Here is a 24,209-nt window from a genome sequence, read left to right on the forward strand (position 1 = left end):
CATTTGTTACATTATCTTGATAGTACTCTGTGTGATAACTTCATCTCTGATTTTTTGACTTGAAATTTTAAAGTGATTTTTCTCTCTTAGAGTCATCTGATGATATGGTAATCAAAGATAGCATGGTGGTTTCCTGCTCATTTATACCAACATTTTAGTAAGTGTTCTCTTTGTTCTGGGTTAGAGCTGTAGGAGGAACAGTGTTGAAACTAATTCTCCCAGAGCTGTACTGTTGTTTTGGGTTCTACCTCTCCAGGGAATTCCTTCCATTCACTTTGCTACTACTTCTATTTTTCTTTGTATTTGTTTTTCTTTTAGTAGGACTCAGGTTTTATATGAAAATAATATATTTTTAAACTTCAGAAATGAGATATAGTTTAGAAAAATAATCAGAATTTTAAATTTGTTCAATAGGCCAATAAAAAGCCATAAGCAGCTATTCTCATTGTCATCCCGCTGTAATGTCTGTTGCCTATAGAGAAACACATAAAGGATATTTTAATTTCAGAATAATTAGGAACACTATTATTTCAAACTGCCAATCCTTTAAATATGAAATAAATCTAGTTTTATTAAGAATTACCTATATGTCCTTTCTTTCCCTCCCTCTCTTCTTGTGCTTCTCTATCTCTATCTTCCTCTTTCTCTCCACCTTCCCACTGTCCTCCTCCTTTCTCCACAGGCTGATGGGAAACTTTATTTCATGACAGAGTATGAGAAGCACTGGGCTGGATGATGGCCAGGATTTTTCAGTGTCCCCATTCTATCACTTGGGGTATGTGCAGGATGCTCTAGTTTTCCTCATAATTCTTAGATGTTGGCAGGAAGGCAAAAACAGTACCTGACAAAACAGAAACTTTTTTTTAGAAAAAAGATTTATTTTATTGAAACCATTGTAATTTACCAATCCTTCATAGTTGGATTTCAGATATACAGTGAATCAGGGTCATTCTCACCACCAGTATCAACCTCCCTCTAGCAATGTTCCCAGAGTGCATCCTATATGACCTTCCCTCTATGCCCCTCTGGCCTATACAGGATAACTGGGCCATTTTAAGCTTAGATTGTTATAGTTTGGGTACCTTGAGTCTATAGTTATTTACTTGGACTTGGATATTTTAATTATGTCCCTTTTTTTATAACCCACCAATGCACCTGAGACCACTTGGTCCCTGACCCCCATCCTTTCTTTATTTCTTCTTCTTTTTTTTTAAAAAGAAAAATGCAGAAATATTGAGGTAAAACAGAGTAATCTATGTGCCAAAGTTCTATGAAAAAATGGGATCCCTTATCTAAAAGATGAAAAGATAGAGTGGTGGCATATATTTTTTGTTTTTGTTGTTGCATAGGCAGAGCAAAAGTTGGGAAAATATAAAGGAAAAATCTTTTGCCTAAAAATGGTGGCCTTACCCATAGAAGCATTGTATCTTAAGACCAACTACTGGCTCCTGGCATACTGAGTTGTCTAACCTCAAAGTCTTTCTTCATGGTCTCAGGAGAAGTTCTCCTCAATCAAGATTGAGATAGTCAGGCTTCTGTAATTAGAGAGCTTGGTTGTTGCACATATCCTATGTTGAATAGGGTGTCTTAGAACATCTTGTTTCATCTCACCATTAGGTCACAATGCAGGGAAACTTGAAGGCAAGTTGTTGTTATTTCCAAGTCATCAGGGTGTTATCTGAACCCAGTCTGAGCAAGTTGGTGCCAGGGATTAGGGTGAAAGTTTGATTTCTGGTGCTGGTGCAGAAAACCATGCCAGTTCCAAAGATGGAATCCAAGGGTCAGGGGTGAACGGCTGATGTCTGATTGACTGAAACCTAGTCAAGTCACTGTGACAAATGTTCAGGGGTGAAAGGCTCCCCTGCTATATAAAATTTTATGTGTTCCTATCCATATTAATAAAGAACTTTTTTATGTAAGATTTCTCCATTTTAATGAGCTTATGCAAAAAGGAACAATGCCAGATGTTAGGGCTGGTGCATAAAAGGGTAAAAATAACAAGCTAAGCAATCCCAAGTTCTAACATGAACTTGGAAGCCAAGAGAAAACGTGTCTACTTGAATTCTTACTAAATAAATGCAGAAAAGGTAAGGGAAAACTACATCTAAGTAAGGAAATACACAATAAGAATTATACCTATTAAGGGAAATATATCTAAAGAAATATCTAAAGGAGATATACATGTTCCCTTTAAGTCTTTTGAAATAGTTGGGGGAGGGGGATAACATATGGAGCACAGCTTTAGCTTACGACATGGTTTTGTGGAGTCTGAAAAAGGGCTCGCAACAGTCGCAGAACAGGAAATGTCTTCGAACTGAGGGTTCTCAAAAGCCAAATCTCGTAGTGAGTAACAGTCCACAGAGAAGGGAGGTGGGAAGAAAAGGAGCTGTAGAGAGCAAATCAGTAACAACTTTGTGGCAGCTTCTTCTAGGGCGAAGGCAAGGCGGGCTGGGTTGCTGTCCTTTTACTTTGGAAGCCTGCTAGCATCTGGTTGGGGAGGAACTTTCCATTTCCTGAGGAGGTTAAGAACTGAGAGTAGGGGGCCGGTGAGGTGGCGCTAGAGGTTAAGGTGTCTGCCTTGCAAGCGCTAGCCAAGGAAGGGACGACGGTTTAATCCCCCGGCGTCCCACATGGTCCCCCCAAGCCAGGGGCAATTTCTGAATGCTTAGCCAGGAGTTACCCCTGAGCATCAAACGGGTATGGGCCCCCCAAAAAACAAACCAACAAACAAACAAAGGAAAAAAAGAACTGAGGGTAAAAGGGTTAATAAAAAGAAAAAACAGATCAAGGGGAGAGAGAGAAGAGGTAGAAAAGGATTTGTAAAGTGGGTAAGCAGGAGAGGGGAGAAAGGAAGGATCATATATAACAGGGGAAGAACTATATACAACATAGACAGGCATTATATACAAAATGATACAGACCATTAGACATAGAAGTGTCCACCACACACAGGATGAACACACACATATAGACAGACAATGAAGATCAATCCATAGTTGCAGTTGGAAAAATCAGGAGGATCCAGGTCAAAGTGCTAAATACAGAGCTGCAAATCAGATGGAAAGGTTATTTCAATTCTTAGGCAAATTATCATTGGTGAGGGGGTAAACTTTGCTGAAGAAAGGATTCTTTGGGTTAGATTGTACATAGATCATTTTATTTTTAAATATAGAACGCTTCAGGAATTTGCATGACCTCCTTGCACAGGGGCGATGCAAATTTTCTCTGTATTGCTTCAATTTAGTATGTGTGCTGCCAAAGTGAGCCACTAGATCATTTTTTTTTTTTTTTGTGGTTTTTGGGCCACCACCCGGTGACGCTCAGGGGTTACTCCTGGCTATGCGCTCAGAAGTCGCTCCTGACTTGGGGGACCATATAGGACACCGGGGGATCGAACCGAGGTCCGTCCAAGGCTAGCGCAGGCAAGGCAGGCACCTTACCTCTAGCGCCACTGCCCGGCCCCGCACTAGATCATTTTTTAAAACAATCATAATTTTCAAGTCTAGAATATTAAGCAGTATGGTAATAAGCACTGTAAAAGGAGTCTAAAACATGAAGTATCATTTAACAGGTCTTAAGTATTTAGGTTCCTTTTATGAAAGCAAACTGAAAACATGGGCATTCTGATATAATAGTAAACTAGCTTGAATTAAAAATAAATTGTGAAAACATACTCAATGACTGAGCACTGTAACAAGAGTCTATGGCATGCAGCTGCCTATTCCAATGGTATCTGCGTGCATAAACATTAGATTTATTAGCAGACATAATCAAAAGCAAAATAAATACATTATAATTTTTTATCTAGGACATTATCAAAATGAGCACTGTATTTGGAGTCTAATATAGCACTGTCATGCAAAATAGGGCATACAACTCATTTTTCCAAGAACCACTGTTAATCAAAAGTTTAAAGAGTTATTATAGACATATTTAACTCAAGACACTAAAACTGTTTATAGTGAGCAATGTAGTGGGACTCCATGGCTTCCAAATGCATTCTACATCTGTTTCTGTGGATAAAAGCATTAGAACATTATTATAGATTTTTATAGAGTTGTTGATTGGATACCTGCTCAACCTAAACAGCTGTATTGTTGCTGAAGCTATCTTTGAAGTATAAAAGATATAAACTTTTGTGTTTCTTCTTTTTCACTCAATTCCTTCTCTTCTCACTATACTTTGGTGTTAATGGTTTTCGAGACAACTACCATTAGACCATTGTGTTTCTTCATGAAGTTATTCTAAAACCACATATGAGATATTCTATAATTTATTTTTTCTGGCTTACTTCATTAATATAATATTATCTAGTTTCATCTATATTGCTGCAAATTGCATGACTGCATCATTCCTTACAGCTATGTAGTTAGTATTCCATTGTATATATATACATAATACAATACATATATATATACAATATATACATATATACAATACTATATACATATGTACATATACAATATGTAGTATTCCATTGTGTGTGTGTATACACACACACACACCACATCTTCATGATCCACTCTTCTGTTGTTGGACTTCTAGGTTGATTCCAAGTCGTTAGCTTTGTATTGAGTGTTGCAATGAATAGCATGCATATATTCTTTTGGACGAATATTTTTCTGACCTAGATACTTAAAGGGTTAGGATTGCTGGTTCATATGGCAGTTCAATTTTGAATTTAGTGAGAACCTTCCATACTTTTTTCCATAGGGCCGATTCAGGAAGCATTTTCATCAGCATGAATGAGAGTTTCTCACCACATTCTCGCCAACAGAGATTGTTCCCAGTATTTTTTATATGTGCCATCCTCACTGGTGGTAAGCTGATATCTCATTGTTGTTTTGATTTGGATTTCCCTAAGGATAAGTAATGATGAAAACTTTTCCATTTGTCTGTAGGCCATCTTTTGGTCTTCCTCAGAGAAATGTTGATCTATCTGTTCATCTATCCCCCTTTTTGATAGGGTTTTTGGGTTTTGTGGAGTTAACCTTTGTGGGTACTTTGTATATCCTAGATATCAAACCTTTAACTGATGTGTTGATTGCAAATATTTTATCCTATTTAGTTAGCCTTTGTTTTTTTTTTTTTTTTTTTTGCCATACAGAAACTTTTTAGTTTGATGTTGTCCCATTTATTTAAGGTTTGATGCTATAGCTTTTGCCATTGAGCATCCTCTCATCGAAGTCTTCTTGTGAGGTCTAAGTCTTGGAGTGTTTTGCCTTTGTTTTCATCAATGAACTTTATGGATTTGGGTCTAATCTCAAGGTCTTTAATCCACTTTGAATTGACTTCTGTGTAAGATGTGAGATATGGATCAGCCTTTAATTTCTTACACCTAATTATCCAATTGTTCTAACTCCATTTGTTGAAGAGATTGTTATTGTTTCATTTAAAATTTACTTAATCATTTGAATATGACTGTGGGTAAAGAGAATTGTTTTGTAACTCTGAAAGATAAAGATAAACATGAAGATCAAACACATTTTTGGGTGACCTTTATTCTATTGATAAAATACTTAAATAAAATTCCATATTTGAATATTGAACTCTATCATTTAAAAATAATATGTTTTATTTATTTAAATTGTGTGATAGAAAAATTCAAATAAGAAAACTTTTCTCTAGAGTATTTTGGAATCTATGGGGAATAGATGAACTATTATTTTAAAATTTTCTTCTTGTCTCACTCTACTTTTCTGTTTCTCTGTGCAGATTATTACTGAAAACAGTGGGGGAATAGTTGAACTATATATAGTAAAGGTATTTAATACCTTTCTTTTTTTGCCTTACCCTACTTTACTGTTTCTCTGTATTATTTTTTTTTTTTTTTTTGGTTTTTGGGCCACACCCCGGTAACGCTCCAGGGGTTACTCCTGGCTATGCGCTCAGAAGTCGCTCCTGCTTGGGGACCATATGGGACGCCGGGGGATCGAACCGCGGTCCGTCCAAGGCTAGCGCAGGCAAGGCAGGCACCTTACCTCTTTGCGCCACCAGCCCGGCCCCTGTTTCTCTGTATTATTAATCTCAACTAAAGTTCCAAAATTTAGAACCAAAATGTATGATTGTGGTATTGAGGTATGGGATAGGTCTGATACCATTTATTAATATGTACTTAGATAGTTATTTTAGTGAATATCATGGATTTTTTCAGACTTTATTATTTTGTGCACTAATAAGTATAAAATGGTGATGTTGGAAATTTGAACTGGTGACTTCTTGTTTGAATATATTCTGGAGATATTATTACGGCAAATTTGAGAGACATGAATAGTTTATTGAAAGGACATGTTGCTCAGAATGTTTTAGGTAGACTTTAAAATATTTTTATTGACAAAGGGTAAAATGAAGGAAGAAAGAAAAAATATGGAAATAAAGAAGGAAGAAGTGAAGGAAGAAATCTATTGATGACCTAAAGAGGTTGGAAACTGAAGCTAAGTAATTAGTTTTCTAAATGTGATAATAGGGACCAGAGAGATAGGCACAACAGTAGGCCATTTGCCTTGCAAGAGGCCAATCTGGGATGGATCCAAGTGTGATTCCAGACATTCCAGTCTGCCAGGATCTCTGAGCTTGCCGGAGTGATTTCTGAGTACAGAGCCAGGAGTAAACACCTGAGCACAGCCAGGTGTGGCCCCAAACCCGCTCCCCCCCCCAAATGTAATAAAAGCTTTGGTATTACTTGTAGGCAGCAGAAGGTTGGATTCAGCTTTTTGATCCAGTTAGCCACTCTGTGTCTCTTAACAGTCCATTGACTTTGAGAGAGATAATTGTCATAGGATTTAGTGCCATCTATTGTGTAGAAGTTTGATGTGCCTGTTGGCCAGTCTTGTCTTAAGTAGACCTTTCAGTCTTTCTTTTTAAGGCTGGTTTTGAGTCTGTAAAGTTTCTGAGCTGTTCTTTATCCTTGAAGCTATGTATACTTTTTTTCAAACCTGAATGTGAGTCTGGCTGAGTGCAATATCTAAGCAAAGCATTTCATTTTATTGAGTTTTTGTCACTATGGTCCCAACACTGCCTCTGGCCTTGAGGGGTTTCTTGTGACAGGTCTGTGTAAATCTGAAGGATGCTTCTTTGAATGTAATTTCCCTTTTTGTTCTTGCTTCTCTTAGTATTCTATCCCTGTCTGTGGGATTCGACATTGTGACTAGGATGTATTTTTCTTTCTTTTTCTTTCTTCTTTCTTTCTTTCTCTTTCTTCTTCTTTCTCTTCTTTCTTTCTTTCCTTTCTTTCTTTCTTCTTTCTTTCTTTCTTTCTTTCTTTCTTCTTTCTTTCTTTCTTTCCTTTCTTTCTTTCTTTTCTTTCTTTCTTTCTTTTCTTTCTTTCTCTCTCTCTCTCTCTCTCTCTCTCTCTCTCTCTCTCTCTTTCTTTCTTTCTTTCTTTCTTTCTTTCTTTCTTTCTTTCTTTCTTTCTTTCTTTCTTTCTTTCTTTCTTTCTTTCTTTCTTTCTTTCTTTCTTTCTTTTCAGGTCTCTAGGATCTCTGTGCCTAAAATTCTCAACTCTGAAAAGTTCTTACTGTTGATTTCTTTAACAATTCTTTGTTTCTTTCTTTTTCTTTCTTTCTCTCTTCCTCCCTTCTTTCTCTTTCTTTCTCTCTTCCTCCCTTCTTTCTCTTTCTTTCTCTCTTCCTCCCTTCTCTTTCTTTCTTTCTTTCTTTCTTTCTTTCTTTCTTTCTTTCTTTCTTTCTTTCTTTCTTTCTTTCTTTCTTTCTTTCTTTCTTTTCTTTCTTTCTTTCTTTCTTTCTTTCTTTCTTTCTTTCTTTCTTTCTTTCTTTCTTTCTTCCTTCCTTCTCTTCCTTCCTTCCTTCCTTCCTTCCTTCCTTCCTTCCTTCCTTCCTTCCTTCCTTACCTTCCTTCTTCCTTCCTTCCTTCCTTCCTTCTTCCTTCCTTCCTTCCTTCCTTCCTTCCTTCCTTCTTTTTTTTTTTTTTGTCACACCCATTTGATGCTCAGGGGTTACTCCTGGCTAATGGCTCAGAAATTGCCCCTGGCTTGGGGGGACCATATGGGACACCAGGGAACGAACCACGGTCCTTTTTTGGCTAGTGCTTTGTACCTCTAGCGCCATCTCGCCGGCCCCCCGATGTGTTTTTCTTGGGTCCTCTTTTAGCTGGTACTCTTCAGGCATGCAGGATTTGGTTGCATGCAGCCTATAGCTCTGGAAGTTTCTCTGCAGTGATGTCCTTGACCTTTGATTTTTTTCTTGAGACTTTCTTCCTGGATTTTTGGGACTCCAATGATTCTTATACTGGTTTCTGTTGAGTTTATTAAAGGCTTCTATTTTCTTCTGTTCACATTCTTTTTTCCATTGTCTGATCATTTGCTTTAAGGCTCTTTTCCAATCTCTTCTGCTGTATGGAGTTTTTATGCATCTTGTCTTCCAGCTCTCTGGTTCTATCCACAACCTGCTGTTACCCTTTTGGAGAGGCTTTTCATTGAAGTTTTCATTTCATCTATTGAGTTTTTCAGACCTGTTATTTCAGTTTGGAGTTTTCTGATTTTTATCTTGATATCCTCTTGACTCTTATTTGTGTTCTGTTCAACTCAATTTAAGCTTTCTTTGAGTTCTATGAACACCCTACATATTTATTCTCTAAACTCCTTATCTGAGAGACTAACTAGATGATTGGCAATTTCGGGTCATCAGAGCTGCCATCTTCATTCTTTATACCTGGTCTTGGCCTGCATTGCTTCCCTATTGTCACCCTTGTAGTGTGGATTTTTTACATGTATTGGTGGTGTTCATAGGCTAGAAGATGTGCGTTTGCTTTACGGCTGCACTCCTCTAGCTTCACCCTTTGTCGCAGGACTGCTCACCTCTGAAGAGAAGAGCCCCCAGGGGATGATGGCGGAGAAGAATCAAATCCTTGGCTGCAAGACAGCTGAGAGAGGACCCAAAATGGCTGCCGTGCTTAAGGTCAAACAACAGAGACCAGATCCACTGTCTTTGGGTGGGACTGCCTCACTCGAAGGAAGGAGCCATCAGGGAAAGATGGCAGGAGAGGATCAAATCCCCGGCAGCAGGACAGCTGAAAGAAGGCCCATAACGGTCTGCTGTGCTTCAGGTCAAACAGCAGAGAACCAAAACTTTGCTATTAGTATTAAATGCTCAGTTAATGTCAATACAAGGTTGCATTACTGGCATAAATATGTATGTTTATATTCAGTGCTCAGTAGACTAAGGAGAGGAGAACATAACAGTAGAGGCAAATGGTTATAAGAATACAATAATGAAGTAGTTTAAATATTGGCAGATCATAATGTATTAGATTATGGGATTGAGACAAAGAAGTGAATCTCAGAAATGTACAATATTTGGGGCCAGTGCACAGCAGATAAGGTGGTTTGCCTTTGCTCTTGGCCGACCTGAGTTTTGATCCCCAACATCCCATATGGTTCCCTGATTTCCCATCATCTCATATGGTTGGCCAGGAAGTGATTTCTGAGTGCAGAGTTAGGAATAACTAATGAGTGTCTCTGGGTGTGGCCCCAAAACAAAAAGTAAATTACAATATTTGGAAAAAAATAAATTTAACTATTGAAAATATCCATTCTTTATTTCATGAATTATTTAGGAAATTTTTGCTGAAACATTATTTTACCTACATTTCTCCTATTCTGTTCAGGATTTTGGGTTAATAAGATGATTTAGTAAAGAAACCTTTGTTTCTGTTCAGGATTTTTGCGTGAAACATTATTTACCTACATTTTCTCCTATTCTGTTCAGGATTTTGGGTTAATAAGATGATTTAGTAAAGAAACCTTTGTTCACAATGCTTACTCATAGTAAATTCTAAAACAATAGCAAAGAAGCATGGTGAAATTGAAATCTTATTTATCTTTGTTCTGCTCATTATTTTCCTATCTGCATTTTACTTAAGGCTAATGAGAAAAATTATATTTTATCAAGATCAGAATAAATTTAGAAAGATTTATTTCTGAATATTTATGAAAGATAACAGTAGATGAATCAATTGAATCATTAAAAAAATTTGTTGTTTATAGCTTGCATTTTGTGAAGTGGAACACAAAGACTAGCATCTGATAACACTACTAGATCCCATGCTACCATTTAGGTGAGAGACACTCTCACAAAATTCAAATATTTCAAGAAATAAAATATTTAAATACTTAAGATCAATGTATTTTATAACAAAATTTTTAACTCAGATACATTTTTTGGGAAAGTTTATTTATTATTATTAAATATAAATAAAAAAACTCAAAAATTAATGGACAAATAAGTAACTTTTCTGTATAGCAGCTTTTTAGTCTTATCCACATTTTACTTGCTTTGCTTTTCATTGGTTCTGTTTTTTAATATATCATCTGATAAAAAGTGACAAAATTTGGTGAGAAGACAGACTTTTATATTCAGTTATATTGAAAAATGGTCCTGCAACTGAACTATACCAGGTGGCTCAAAAGAAAGAAAGACAGTATTACTAGTGTTTTTCTTTTGTGGATAAAGGTAAAGGAAATGAGATGATATTAATTTTCTGCATTTATTGAAATCTGTACTCATGCTACTGCTTTATTTCAGGAGGTGTTACATTCTTCAAAATAGAGTTTTGAAAGTCTGTAAACAGTCAGTACTTCCCTCAGGTTGTATAGCACATAGGTACCTGAACTATTTGGCTGTGTGACTGTCAAGGATGCAAGGAAGTGTGCTAAGAGGAAGTTTTGGCTCAAGAATACTTCAGCATTTAATTTTTTCTGTGGCCACATCTAGTAGTCTTAGGGGCTTATTTATTTTTTAAAATGTTTAAATTTTTATATAAATGTTATATAATACCATGATTGCAACTTGTTCATAATGCAGTTTCAGGGATTAAATATTGGCAACAACCAATCTCATTCACCAGATTTACGTTTTCTCCACCAGTGTCTCCAGTTTCCCACTTATCCACCCCAGCCCTGCCGCTTTAGTAGACACAAAAATTTTACTTCATATAATTTTTTACAAAAAAGGCAAATAAATTATCAAAAGTTAGATCAATAAAGTGGAGATCAATAAAGGTAAATTGTCATCATTGTTTTATCTAGGTGTTTCTAAAATCATTTTCTAAGGATTTACTAGGGTGTTAGTGTTAATTGAGCTTTCTGTATTATTGTTTTCATTTCATAGAAGCGTTTGGTGTCTTCTCTGCAACTTTCCCTAAAAGATTTGCTATGATCATACTGGCTCACATGTACTATGAAATGTGGAGTTGTCGTAACAAGGCATATATGTGGCAGCACAGTCCAGAGTAATGAAGCTGGATTGATATATTCTATAGCAGCTTAATGAGGGTCAGTTGTGGAGCTGGGCCATTTCTTTTTTTGTTTGTTTGTTTGTTTTTTTGGGCCACACCCGTTTGATGCTCAGGGATTACACCTGGCTATGCTCTTGGAAATCGCCCCTGGCTTGGGGGGACCATATGGGACACCGGGGGATCGAACCGCGGTCAGTTCCTTGGCTTAGCACTTGCAAGGCAGACACCTTACCTCTAGTGCCACCTCACCGGCCCGGACTGGGCCATTTCTATGAGAGGGATTATTATGGTTGGTTGTGGATTACTATTCTTTTGGGTAGGAAAGGGGAATTCTGCTTGCCTACTTCAGTTCAAAGAATGCTCCTAGTCTTACCTTAGAAAAGTTAGCTGCTCATGATTATTTATACAAATTAGTTGTGGGAGCTGGGGTGACTTTATGTTGGATAGTTCAGATGTAATTTTAGGCTGCTGTGCCTTCAGGAAGAAAAAGGAAATATGATAAGGTTTAGTTATAGCCTCTGCTCAGAGATTACTCTGGTGATCACTCCATATGTGGTGCTGGAAATCAAATTAGGGTCAACTGTGTGCAAATGTGCAAATCAAATGCTTTATTCTTATACTCTTCAGCCAGAATATATAAGTCATAACTACTTTTGTTTTTCTTGTGCTTTGAATAGACCTGGTTTATAAACAGGTAGTGACAGTATATATGTGAATGAATCACTGTGTTTAAATTGTTAAATATTACATTTTAGGGAATAGATAAATATCTATTGATTTGACCTATATATTTGTTGTGTTTTAATTTATTATAGGCATAACAGACAAATTAGACCCAGATTTAAGGAAAATCATAAAATTAGTTGAAAGAGCTATGGAAAAACACAGTTTAGAATGTAAGGTTAATTAGGATATTTTGAACAGTTTGAAATATTTGAATAGACCATTCATTCACAGGGAACCTCACAGACACCTGACAATGGTAGGCTTTTTGCTAGGATAGAGTACTGGGAAGTCACTCAGTTTTGGAGTGACACAAGGTATAGAAATCAGGATATCCAGTGATAGGCATAAGCCAGGATGGGGCTTGAGTTAAAGACTAGTATGTTTAAGGTTTAAGGGTTTTATTTTTATTTTTTAGAGAATAAGAAATTATCAAAGGGGGATGACATAATTATGACTGGATTGAAACCATTGGAAACATTGCCAACAAAGTTTTAATCTTGACTATGAACTAATAGGTCTTCTGGACCTGTGTCCAGAGCAGCCAGAGTAGAAGACTAGACGACTAGTTGTGACAGTGAGAAATTTAACATTCTGTTTACACTGGTGAAGGGGAGTGTTCTTTATAAGACTGAAACCCAACTACAATCATGTTTGTAATCAAAGTGTTTAAATAAAGATATAAAAAAAAAGAATTTAACATTCTTTTGTAGGACCCGAACCACACCCAGTTGTGTATCAGGACTTACTCCTGGCTCTCTGCTACCTACAGATCTCTGAGGAAATGGGTTCAGGGTTAAGCCCTGCAATAAGAAGTTTTTAAGCCTATGGTCTGAGGCTTCTGTAATGTGGAAACAAAAGGAAGGGTTGATTTGGCCTAAACTCTAAAAGGTGGGTTTATGTTCCATGGCCTTGGTTGGGTTGATCTTCATGTGCACAGTAACAAAAGCAGAAGTAGTAGGGTGACTACAAGCTCAGAGTGGGGAAAGATCTGGCTCTATCCCAGGATCTTTACTTGAAGACACCATTAAGTTCTTCTTTTCTATGGGTTCATCTATCAACATGGGACTGTTTTCCACTCCTGGACCACCAGAGTTCTTTTATCTCTGTATGCACACCCTGAAAGTAGAACAAATTGATATAAAGCACACCGAACCTCTGCAATGTGCCTTTATCACTTTTCCCTTAAGCACAGAGGCGGGACACTTGGTTGTCCTGTTTTGTCCTGTTTTTTTACCCTTTGACTCAAACTCTGTTTCTATCATTGCCAACCTTTCCAAATTCTCTCCCTGTCTTCTGTGACAAAAAGGATTAATTCTGTGATCCTTAGAAACACTCTTACTTTCTCTGTTAACAATATTAACTTTTATTATGACTATTATGTAGCTATTCATGTTCTTAATGGATTGAAATCTTCTAGACTTTATTTCCCTTGTGTGCTTTAAGTAGTGTTGAGATTTAAAGTTATATCAATTTAGAACTAATGCTTGTTTTGTGAGCAGCAATGAAAATAAATAAATAGATGTTGAAACCCTGATGAAAAAATGAGAGGCGGAGCTCAGGAGGTCAAAGGCCCCTGTCCAAGTGGTTTCCAGTCATCCAGGCTAGTCATTCATATGAGAGCCTGAGGATTTGGTGTTGCTTGAGATCTGTGTTACTGAGAATTTCTGGGCCTCTCTAACATTGCTCAGGAATATCAGGCTATAAGTAGCCAGTGCTCAGGGAAACTGTGTGGTACAGAGAATCAAAGCAGAAGTAGGTCACATGCAAGACAGGCACCTTAACTAGTATATCTCTAGTTCCATAGAATTTTTTCAAATAGAACAATGAAAGGTGACAAATGTAATGAGTTCTGTCTAATGCAAAATGAGTCTTAACAAATAAAAAATCTATCTGCTATCCATTTTGGACCCTTTTACTCAGAATATCCTGTCAATATTTTTACTGTTTTGTATATCTGAATATATAGCTGTTATGAAACTTGGAAATCAAAGGTATATTGAGAGAGATTTCTTCTTTGCAGTTATTATAACTGAAATGTTTTAAGGTCTTATCAATTACATTTTAAATTCCATTGTTGGGGGCTGGATGCGGTAGCACAGCAGTAGTGTGTTTGCCTGGCATGTGCTGACCCAGGACAGACCTGGGTTTGATCCCCAGGACCCTATATGGTCCTCCAAGCCCAGGGGCGATTTCTGGCACACAGCAGGAGTAACTCCTGAACGTCATCGGGTGTGGCCCCCAAATAAAAATTCATAGTTGATGTATTGAGTGAAAAGTAAGAGAAAAAAAAACACACTTTAGAAAGGTTAATTAAAGAAAAAAACATAAAATTGAATACTAAATTTAACCTCCCCGAAGGAGGTTGAAAAACAATTTATAGTAAAGTCTAATAACCAATAATGTGCTTGAAAGTAATTAGCATTTACTGAGGCTGCTTCACATAATCCATTTATTCTAATTTTGTAAAAAATTCTTTTGTGATGATGAAGGTGACAGGCTCATTGTTCATTTGTTCTTGCGTCTTGGTTGGGGAATAGGTTAATCTTTATGTTTTCTCTATTCTGTACAGCTGACTAGAAGCCAAAAAGAAGAGAATCCAACTTCATTCAGGAGGATATAGTTAAAGGGGTTTAGGTGTTCACTTTGACTTGCAAAGATGATGGAAGGAAGACATGTCTACCCTGGAATCATTCAGCTCAAGTGTGCAGTTGCATTTCCTCTCAGTGCCAGAACCAGGAAGGTACATGTTCATTATTTCTGATTTTCTAATATATAGCAAAGCCATCACAAGGTGATGGGTGAGTTGCCTAGTTATTAGGTAGTTACTCCTCTGTTGTAGAGTTGCTCAAGTTGTTATAACATTGAACTTGGTGGGGTCTTGTTTTCAGAATTTTTTTTTTTTTTTTTTTTTGGTTTTTGGGTCACAGTGCTCAGGGATTACTCCTGGCTCTATGCTCAGAAATTGCTCCTGGCAGGCTTAGGGGACCATATGGGATGCCGGGATTTGAACTCACTGAACCTTCTGCATGGAAGGCAAACGCCTTACCTCCATGCTATCTCTCTGGCCCCGTTGTTTTCGAATTTTTATGTTATTTTCTTTTCAGTGTTTTTTACAAATAGTATTAACCATAGACCAATGCTTTATTTATAGGGCGAGGAGGCAGACTAGAAATAAGTATTTCACCTGCCCCAGAGCAGGCAGGAGGTGGAATGGGAGGGAAACCAGAGATTGGTGGTGGGAAATGTTCATGGGGAAAAGTGGTCTAAAATTGTAAGCCTGAAACTCAATAATTAAAAACTTTGTAATCATGGTGTTTAAATAAAAGGAAAAAAGAATATCAAGGGGGAAAAACGAATATGCAATTAATAAGAAAGAGTGGAGTTTTTTCCTCTTGGAAAAGAAAGGAAGACCCTTATCCTCAAATATGTTCTAAGTTGTTAGTCTGACTATTTTTGTACTTAATTAAGAAGTAAGAAAGATATGAATATTTTAAAAAAAATAGCAAATAGCAAATTGATGCTAATATACCTTCATCGAAGTTCTCCATTAATGTAGTTTTGTGTTTTCTTCTCTTAAGTGGAGTTTGAGTGAGAAGGCATATCTGTTCTTTTGTCTTGGGATTGGATGAGGTTGGGGTGAGGGGCTACAGGACCAAGGGATACTCAGTGGTATTACTTAGATTCTTTGCTAAGTTTGTCCACATTTTCATTTCAGGGTTTTGTTTTGAGGTCATCTATACAACATATTCTTTTTCAGTAAAATTTTTTTCGTATATTTTTGGGCTATACCTGGAGGCACTCAGGACTTATTCCATCATTTACACTCAGATCACTCCTGGCAGGCTTGGGAGACATAAATGAAATACTGGGATTGAACATAGATTGATACATGCACAGTACTTACCCTAGCTGCTATACTATTATTCCTTGCAATGAGAATAAATTTTTATAAAGAAAAATATTTTGCATGAGTTTAACATACTCATAACATTGTAACTTGTCCAAAATACTAATCATTATTGCTAATTTTGCTGCTTTTCTAATAAATGTTACCATATTTAATCATTCACTAATTTTTATGTCAGATAAAATTAAGTCAAATTCTTCTAGTGAGGTAGTAGAATTTTTTTGGCTCTGTGGAATCATATCTAGTCATCTAGTCTCAGACTGTTTTGTATCTGAGTCTTTCCTAATGAGGATTCCATTCCATTCTGATAGCTGGGGAGCCTTTGTACAAGCCTGCCTTTTGGAAGAACCCTATGGCTTCTTCCCAGTGATTCTGGTTTACTCTTTGACATCACATGGACCAACTCTTATCTTGCTTCTTCATTAAGGTTCTTTACATAATTAAAGACAGCTCTCCTGTCTCTCCCAGGAGGTCTCCTCTCTTTTTTTATCTTTACAATTTGTTTGCTCTCTCTAGCCTGCCTGGCCTGTCTCTAATATTATCCATTTACATGGGAAGAAGTGATGAGAGAAAAGATTTGTCTTAGGATATGTAGACTAGATGTTTGCCAGTATTAACTAAGTTTTCATTAACCAAGCACTTGGAGCCTGAAAGCATTCAGCATCTATTTTCAGATGCAAAATTGCAGGTTTAAGTGGATACAGCTTAGTACCTCCATTAAGAGCCAGTAACATTCATTTGTAGAAGTCTTGGAAAACTGTTACTGGTGGTTGCTTTTGCCAGAGGACCTGGCTGCATAGTTCTCAGTATATTATCCATTACCTTTCAAATTTGATAGTACACAGCAGATTGCACTTAAAAAACACACAACAACAACAACAACAAGACAATGAACATCCAAGAAAAGCAGAATCAATATTAGCTGGAACTGGAAGACATTTAAAAAATACAATATAGAAATTTGGGGCTGCAGAGATAGTACAGGGTTAAGGTACTTGCCTTGTGTTCAGCTGACAGTTTGGCAATTCCAGGAGTGATAACTGATCATAGAACCAGAAAAAAAGGCCTGAATGATGCTGAGTGTGACTCCTAGGCCCCAAATAATGATGATTTTTGTGAGTGGTAACTTATCACAAGATAACAGGTGTGGTGCTCTGAAAGAAGACCAAATAAATGAAAAATAGCAAAACCTCACCTCTAGCCTGTACTTTCTCACATCCAGCTGCCTATGCAGTCACACTGGATAATTCCTCCCTCCTTCCCTCTAACTCTCCCACTCTCTTTCCCTCTCTCCTTCCTTTCCTCCCTCCCATTCTCTGAATCTCCCTCCCTTCCTCCTTCTCTCCCTCTCATTTTCCCACTCTCCTTTCTTTCCTCCTTCCCCCTCCCTCCCACTCTCCCTCCTTCCCTCCCTCCCAGCTCCCACTTTCCCTCCCTCCCTCCCTCCTTCCCTCCCTCCCTCCCTCCCTCCCTCCCTCCCTCCCTCCCAGTCTTCCACTTTCCCTCCCTTCCTCCCTCCCTTCCACTCTCTCACTCTCCCTCCCTGCCTCCCATTCTGTCTCACCCCTTTTTTTTTTCTACTGCTGGGATTCAAACTCAGGACCTCCCTAATGGAAGGCAAGTGACCTACTGGTGAGCTACATCCCTTTCTGTTCTGGATGTTCTTAAATGCCCAATCAAAAGCTTTGGATTTTCTTCTTTAGGTAGTGAGAGCCACTGAAATTTTTAGCATATGTAGAGATGTAGTAAAAGTCAAAAGTGACCACACACACACACACACACACACACACACACACACGCACGCACGCACGCACGCACGCACACACACACACACACAGACACAGACACAGACACACAGACACACAGACACAGTTATGAAAGCTGCTTAAAAAGTCAACTGGTGGCTTCATATATAATTGCTATTTTTTATGATGAAAATATAGCACTTAAAGGGTCTCATTGATCAATCCAAGGTGGCACAGTTAACAAGAAATGTAATCAAAATGAAAGCAAGAGGGGCCAAAGAGATAGCACAGCGGTAGGGCATTTGCTTTGCATGTAGCTGACCTGGGAAGGACCCAGGTTCTAGGCATCACATATGGTCCTCAAGTCTGCCAGGGGTGATTTCTGGGTGCAGAGTCAGGAGTAACCCCTGGGTGCTGCAGGGTGTGGCCTAGAAACCAATTAATCAATAAAGTTAAAAAAAATAAGAGCAATAACTTGAATTCTACATTCTCTTAAAATGTTTTTATTAACACCCACCCCCTCCCAAAAAAGTTAACACTGTACAGGAAGGAACAGCAGAAGCAGAAAGATTTTATTCATGGTTGCATGGCTTTGAAGATGTTTTTTGGATTCTTTTACTATAGTTTAATATAGAAAGTACCAAAGGGCAGATTTTTATAGAAAATAACCAGGATGAATAAGATTGATAATCTCTTATTGGGAACTAAAGACAAAGCTATTGATCAACTATTCTGATCCGTGGTTCCAAGAGGCCTAGAGCTACTAGTGTGTTCTGAATGAGTTCATTCTGTCTGTTTTTTACCAGGATTTAATATCCTGGTAGCATTTCTAAGTTTTTTGTTAATGAGTAATTTCATAGCTGTTTTTGGACTCTGGGAACAGATACTGTGCTCCCCAGGAAGCTCAGATTTTAGAACCAACAGGGAGAAATTCTGAGTTTTGAAATATTCCTTAAATGGTTTTTAAATCTACAGCTGGCTAAATGAGAAGACAGGTTAAACAGACTTTTCATATGAATAGAACATGATTATAATTATTTCTTTTCTTTAATTGTGAAGCTTAGTTTCTGCCATTTTTGAAAATATGCATACTTGAAAAACTATATTGTAAAGCTAAGATGCAGAAAGATATCTTTACTTTAATAAAGACTTGTAATTTTGCATGTCTAGCAGATAAGTCTCATTTTTTCTATTAGAGATAACCCATAAGTACATAGGATAAATATGTTGTTGTTGGGAACTTTTAGGCATTTATTATTTGACTCCTTGGGGTCTGACAGTCTTGGTAGTGTAGTTTAGCTTCTTTCTTCATTACTTTCCTTTATGGACTTAACTCTATGCCCTCCCCCAAATTGCCTGTTGAATCCGTACCCACTCCAAATCATTGTTGGAGGTTGGTTTTGGAATGTAATCTGGAATGTAATTTGGAATGACATTAGATGATGTCATTGATATAGTCCTCATGGTAGGGCTAGTGCATTTATAAAAGGTACAGCAAAGAACTTTGTTCTTGTTTTGTCTCTTCTTTGAGAATACAGGAGTAGGAGGCTGTCTGATAGGTTAAGAATTCTTAGCACCATTCTTGTACTTCCAGCTCTAACTTCTTGACCTCTGAGCTGTGAGAAAATATATTTCTGTTATTAGAGCCATTTGGTTTGTGATTGTTATGGCAGCCTGAGATGATTCATATAGTCAAATCACAGGAAATACTTGTAAAAGTATAATGGAGGTTTTGAGAGCATGTGGTTAAGACAGATATGCTGCGCCTTTCCTTTTTTGAGGCTGTATCAAGGAATTTTTTTTTTTTTTGGTGGGAGGCAAGGCTGAAAATTGAGGTCAGATTGTGTGACAAATCATAGTAGTAGGGAAATTCTATAGAAAAACTTAGAGCATTTGGGTCTTTTAATAGCTTTGATTGCTTGTGGGAGATATCTAGTGATACTCGGACCTTATTCCTGACTCTGTGCTCCAGGATCACTCTTGAAAGGGCTTAGGGAAATCTATGTAGTGCCAAGATTCAAACTCTGGTTGGCTGCATGCAAGGTAAGCACCCTACCTGCTGTACTAACTCTCTAAACAATCTGCTTGCTTACTTTTTAAATGCATATGTACTTGTAAGTCTAACAAATTTATAATATCACTTTGAGGGTTGCAGTTGCAGTTCTGTTTTTTTTGTTTGTTTGTTTTGTTTTTTGGTTTTTGGTTTTTGGGCCACACCCGGTGTTGCTCAGGGGTTACTCCTGGCTGTCTGCTAAGAAGTAGCTCCTGGCAGGCACGGGGGACCATTTGGGACACCGGGATTCGAACCAACCACCTTTGGTCCTGATTCGGCTGCTTGCAAGGCAAACACCACTGTGCTATCTCTCCGGGTCCTGCAGTTGCAGTTCTGTAGCAATAAAGGAAGTACATACCAAGGCAAAGTAGTTAAGAAGAGAAAGATTAAGAGAAGTGTGACAGCTTTCCAAAAGCAGGCCTGGTGGACAAATATCACTTCATATTTAAAAGGGCAAAGGTAGGAAGGAGAAAGAAGCCCATATTCTTATATGTGGTGATCCCAGCTATGTGTTTCTACTTCCCAGCTATGAAATTTAGTGGAATTCTTTTAATACATTGTTCATGGGCTTCCAGATCTACACACAGATGTTTTAAAATATATCAGAGCAGCTGTTGGCTGAGGCTGCTATTGTACTCTAGTACAATATTTCATGAGTACTATTTGGCTTTTCTCCTTAAAGTATATTATAATGAATTGACAGATATATTGATGAATTCTGTAACCTAAAAATTATTGCTAGGTATCTTAAATTTAGAACCACATAATTCTCCAGTGTTAATTCATATTGCTAGAATTCAACTTTTTTTTAAATTAAATAATGCTACTAAATAGTGTATGTCTGCCAGGGATAATTTAAGTGGTAAGGAAATTTAGTAGATACTTAATCAAATTTGTGTCCTTAAATTTTTGTTTGTCAAAGCACAGTTGCCATGATCACACTGGGCCAGCACAATAGACTAACTCTTTTTTTCTCAGAAAAGATGTAAATCAGGTTGTGAAAAATTATTGGTACATCAGCCATGCAGCTGAAAGCTAGTCATCTGGAAAGGAGAGAGTGGGCCAAAACCCCACCCTGCCAAACCCCACCTGCTGCAGCTGTCACCTATGGCCCTATCTCCCCACTCCTCTACAATTCTCTTCAGAGACACCAATCTGACCAAACTTCGGGTATGTAACCATGGCAAAAGCTGCAATATCAGCAATAGTGTTTTGAATTTCTGGACAATTCATTTGTCTGATGCTGTATCCCTATAGGAACAAACCAATTTAGATGCCAATGTGTAGATGAGATCACTTAAACCTCAGGAAAAAAAAATGAAATAACAGAAAGGACAGTTAAAGCAGGAGCTTATCAAACAGGTTTTCTTCCATTGTGTTAATGACTTCATTGGACATAAAATAATCTGCTTACCACTGTACTTCTTTTTTTTAGTTTAAAAAAAAATCTTCCTTTGTATTTTTCTTTTTTTTCCATTTTTTTAAAATAACTTTGCTCCTGGCTATGTGCTCAGAAATCTCTCCTGCCTTGGGGGACTGTATGGGATGCCAGGGGATTGAACAAGTCTGCCCTAGGCTAGCGTGCACAAGGCAGATGCCTTATGGCTTGCGCCATTGCTCTGGCCCCTATATTCTATTTTTTTTTTTTTTTGGTTTTTGGGCCACACCCGGTGGTGCTCAGGGGTTACTCTTGGCTGTCTGCTCAGAAATAGCTCCTGGCAGGCACGGGGGACCATATTGGACACCGGGATTCGAACCAACCACCTTTGGTCCTGGATCGGCTGCTTGCAAGGCAAACACTGCTGTGCTATCTCTCTGGGCCCTATATTCTATTTTTTAAAGGAACTTTCCTCTCACTTACCTGAAACAAATGTATTATGATCAACTATGTCAACTATATGACACATTTTCTTTAAATAAAGTAAAAATATTACTTGTTCTGAGGCTGGCGAGGTGGCGCTAGAGGTAAGGTGTCTGCCTTGCAAGCACTAGCCAAGGAAGGACCGTGGTTCGATCCCCCGGCATCCCATATGGTCCCCCCAAGCCAGGGGCAATTTCTGAGCACTTAGCCAGGAGTAACCCCTGAGCATCAAACAGGTGTGGCCCAGAAAATAAAATATTGCTTGTTCTCTTCCATGAAAGTGACTGTTTGATTCTTTACAATTAGTGTTATTTGTCTACACATTTCTATATGAGGCTCTGTGGAAGTCACAGAGAAGTGTTGGGTTTGTGTCAACCCTACAGTATCTACTCTAGAACATATAAAATCTTCTGTTTGATTAAGGTGAATTTCCATAAAACATTTCTTTAGTGACCCTAGATGCGTATTTCAGTGCTTGTTAACCACAATACTAGTGGCTGTTTATTCAGATAGTATAGATCATGAAAATTCCTGATCATTAAAGTAAATTCTGTCAGACAGTGCCATTCAGGATCATTTTTTTTTTCTGCTCTCATTGAATTTGAATCTATTTGAGGTCCAGGAAAAAAAGATGACATGAGGGAGATGACAAAAGAAAATGTAATTAACATTTTTATCAGCAATGTATCTGTGCAGTGTGGTTCATTATTTGAGTAATTTTATAAGGTAATAAGAGATACAAGACATTAGGCTAAGGTAGTCAGGGAAGGCATGCCATACTTTTGTATCTCTCAGTAACTAGTTGGAGTCTTGACAAGCAGGAGCGAATAGAAGGGAATTCTGGAATAATGGATTGAAAGTTTTGTGGGTAGAGGGTGAGGGAATACTATATCATATGTTTGAGATAGTAACAGCTATATAATTGGCAGGAAGAGTCAGAAGTACTTCCTGAGGGCTTCCAGGCATGGAATTCCTTCAAAAATCCTATGTAATAGACTGAAACTTTGGGCCACTTGAGTTCCGACTTCACTTGAACAGTGATGTATGGTATTATTTTTGATTAAACCTTTCATCTATCAGTGCATGGCTTATTTATCTGTGAGGCAACAATTAGAGTATTTGCCTGCTATCTGAGTGGTTAAGGAGAAGAGTAATAAAAAAGGCAGACTTGATGAAAATGCATGTTTTTATTTAGCAAAGAGTTCACTTTTCCTTTTCTCTTACATTTTTTTGACACCTATTACAACCAGATTGTCCTGGAAGGGCATTGTGTACTTCCTGGTGAAAGGTCCGGACGTCCTAATCTAGCTGCCCGACACAGAGAAATGAAGAGGCTGAGGTCCCAGAAAAGCTTTGAAAAGTGCTTTAATACTGACCATTCGGAATGGCCAGGGTCAATGGATTTCCAGAATAGGACCGGAACCAAGAGACCTCGTGGTTTCCCAGTTCCCCCCTTATATAGGATGGGAAGTGGGAGGGGAAGGAGAGTCCTTGAGGGCTGGACTTCCGCCATGGTAACACGAATCATTGGTGAGGTAGGGGTAAAGGCGGGGCCAAGGTAGTGATGACTTCCCTTTTCAATCCCCACTTCTTGTAATGAGGCTTCTAATCCTAGAAGCCAATGTGATTAGGGGCCTCCACTTTCTGATATTTCTGGTCAGAATTATTTGCATGAGCTAACCCTTGATATTGTTGGCGTAATACCATATGTTTAACTTTTCCAACCTGGGCTCATATGAATGTAGTGAGGCGATTATGCATGGGCCAATGGCTACCAGAAGTAAAAGGCTCAGGAGGGGCCCCAGTAGGGGTAATAGATAGGGGAGAATTCCACCCCATAAAGACCATAAGGGACCATTTAATAGTTCCTGTTTTATTTTGGCCAACTTTTTTTTTTTTACCAGTTCATCTGGGTGTACGACCTGATTAAATCCTCCCTCAGCAAGTGCCAGGGAGAGCATTGCCAGAGTCAGTGAGTGCATTAGGGCTGAAGTGTGCCCGCTGGACCCGTATCTTGAGGGGATCCTCAGTGTGCTCCACTTTCCACTCATTATGGTTAGGATCAGCAGGGGCAGGTTTTAGATGGAAGGCGTGAACCCAGGAAGCATGCTGTTCACCTTAACGGCAGTTGGGGTGACAGAAGGACGACATAAGGTCCTTTCCACATAGGCTCTAGTGTCTGCAAGCGGTACCGTTTTACCAGGACCTGGTCTCTCGGCTTCTGGGGTTCATATGCCTGTCTGAGTCCCTTTCAGACTTGGCTTTGTAGGGGGCATCGATGGCGGCTGGCCGAGCTGCTAGGAGAGTGGAAGGGGGAGAGAAAAACATCATAAGACTCAGAAAACATTTGCACTGGGCGGGGCGCCATATGGTTGCTGCTGTAGGAAGACTAGGACTTTTATTCTGGTCCTATGAGCTGACTCAGCTGGATTTTCAGGGTTTTCTTCTCATAGGCTGTGAATTTTACAACGAAGATAAGGAGGTTTCTGCTTTCTTTTCTTCAATCCTGCAACTTAAACAGCTGTTGGGCCCTAAACTCCAGTTGCCTTTCCTGCACTGGGTCAGACAGCATTGGATTTATCTTCTCATGCAAAATGTGTTCCATTAATAAGGCTGATTCCATTTTACACTGAACTATAAAGAAAGTAGAAATTTATTCCTGCT

General features: G+C 38.2%; 1 protein-coding gene and 1 non-coding gene across 3 annotated transcripts in view; one reads left to right on the forward strand and one right to left on the reverse strand.

Annotated features, from left to right (window-relative positions):
- Positions 1-24,209, forward strand: part of MTUS2 (microtubule associated scaffold protein 2) — a 584,178-nt gene that overhangs the window by 42,888 nt on the left and 517,081 nt on the right. For both annotated transcript variants that reach the window (XM_049778747.1, XM_049778748.1), the window contains exon 2: positions 14,549-14,719. The gene's annotated coding sequence lies outside the window, so the exon portion shown is untranslated. The remainder of the gene's footprint in view (positions 1-14,548; positions 14,720-24,209) is intronic.
- On the reverse strand, positions 3,163-3,269 carry LOC126017164 (U6 spliceosomal RNA). Its single transcript, XR_007498823.1, has one exon. It is a non-coding gene; the product is annotated as a U6 spliceosomal RNA (small nuclear RNA).

The sequence above is a fragment of the Suncus etruscus genome, chromosome 8 (genome assembly GCF_024139225.1).
Source record: "Suncus etruscus isolate mSunEtr1 chromosome 8, mSunEtr1.pri.cur, whole genome shotgun sequence".
Classification (NCBI taxonomy): Eukaryota; Metazoa; Chordata; class Mammalia; order Eulipotyphla; family Soricidae; genus Suncus; species Suncus etruscus.